The sequence below is a fragment of the Salmo salar genome, chromosome 21 (genome assembly GCF_965601325.2).
Source record: "Salmo salar chromosome 21, fSalSal1, whole genome shotgun sequence".
Taxonomy (NCBI): domain Eukaryota; kingdom Metazoa; phylum Chordata; class Actinopteri; order Salmoniformes; family Salmonidae; genus Salmo; species Salmo salar.
This window is the reverse complement of record NC_138311.1, coordinates 30379541-30381673: the sequence shown is the minus strand read 5'-3', so window position 1 is coordinate 30381673 and position 2133 is coordinate 30379541.

Genomic DNA, 2133 nt, shown 5'->3' with positions numbered 1-2133 from the left:
TGATCCACAGTCCTATATGGTCCTTGCCATTTAGGAGCGAACTTGGATGAGAAATCTTTCAGCTTTTGAATACAGATGGGAGCATAGCCAGACCCGATCACTGACCTGGAACTGCATGTCTTGTCTCTTCTTATGATAATTCCTCTTCTTTTTGAGATGGGCCTTGATCAGGACGACTCAGGTTAATCTCTGCAGGGCTGACTCCAGTGGACCCTTACACAGCAGAATTCAGGGCAAAATAAAACTTGTGAAGGTGCTTGTCCCAGTCTTTGTGCTGGTTCCCTGTATAGGAAGCAACCATCGTCTTCAAGGTTCGATTCACCCTCTCGTGAGGTTGGTCTGTGGGTGATAGGCCGTGGTCATCTTCTGTCTCAGGTTCCATCTTTGGCAGGTCTCCTCAAAGAGATCAGAGATAAATTTGGAACCTCGGTCAGACAGGATGTGATCAGGAATTCCCATACATTCTGATTTGAGCTTCTAGGAAATGGGACCATCAAATCCACTCCAAACATTTACCAAGATTGGGTAATCACGGTGTGCTGCAACTTGCCAGCAGTCTTCCATTCTTCTGGTTTTTACATTTGACAAACCTGGCAGTTTTGGATGTGTGACTTTACATCGAGGTTCAGATTTGGCCCGTACAGTAGTGCTTGTAGGTTTGAACCTGCCCAAATGACCAGCTAACAGGTCCTCATGGAAATGTTGTAGCAGTTAAAGGCATAGCCTTTCCAAAGCCCAGACAACTGCAAGGCACTTTTGCTCGATTGTGGAGTAGTTCTGTTCTGCCCCATTCAATGTCTGACTGGCCAACACCAGCACTTCTTCAGTACCAAGCCCAGTCCGTTGGACTAGGACAGCACCAAGTTCAACTTCACTTGCATCAGTGTAAACAACAGAAGGACAGTCAAAGTTGGGATGACCCAAAATGGAAGGTGTGACAAGGTGTCGTTTCAAGGTTTCAAAGGAGGTCTGGCACTCTATCGTCCATTGGAACTTCGCTCCTTTATGCTCCAATGCATTGAGTGGTTCTGCCACCAGGGAGAAGTTTGACACAAACCGATGGTTTCATCCTGCTATCCCAAGGAACCGTTGAAGGGCCATGAGGGTGGTTGGCACAGGGAAGTCTTGTACAGCTTTGGTCTTCTCAGGATCCACATGGATGCCGTAATAGGATACAATATGGCCAATAAACATCAGGGAGGTTTGGAAGAAGATGCTCTTCTTCATGTTCACTGTCAGCCCGGCTACTCTTAGCTTGTCCAACACTACCTGAAGATCTTGAAAGTGTGGTACTCTCGTCTGGGAGAAATTATTATATCGTCCAGATAGACTAAACATATCTTCTCTTTGAGCTCACCTAACACATGAGTCTTTGGAAGGTGGCAGGCTCGTTCTTTAATCCAAAAGGCGTCATCTTAAAGGAAAACAGGCCCTCAGCACAGACCAAATAATTATTGTCCTTGCTGTCCTGGTCCATCTCAACCTGCCAATAGCCACTATTGAGGTTGTCAGTGGTGAACAGCACAGCGCCAGACAATGACTCCATGATCTCTTGGATGGTGGGAAGAGGATAGACATCAGTCTGGGAGACATTTTTGGTCTTCCTATAGTCTACACCAAATCTAATACCACCGGTCTATTTGGGGATGAGGACAACAGGAGCAGCCCAGGGATAGGAGGAACGTTCAATTATATCTTGTGTCAACATATCATTAATGAGTCCCTTTTGGATGATGAGCTTTGCTGGTGACAACCGATAGGGCTTCTGCTTGATATGCCTTTCCTGTGTATGGAAAATCTTGTTCTTCAGGAGCCCGGTGCGTCTCAGCTTCGATGTACAGACATTTGAGTTATTCTGCAGCTGTTCCAACAGTCTTAACTCCTCTGGCTGTTCCAGCTGAGCTCTTCTAACAGCCTGTAAAAGGAGACCATCAGCAGGATTACCAGGGGTTAGCTGTACCGGACCAATGGCAGAGAAAACTGCCTCACATGGAACACAATCATGTAACTTCGTAGCTTCTGCTTGGGAAGTAATGCTTTTCGCTCTGATTGTATGTAAACCAGTCGCAATTGTCTGTGATGTCAAACTAGACACCACTGAAGTACACAAAATGAAGTCCCAGAACAACAGAA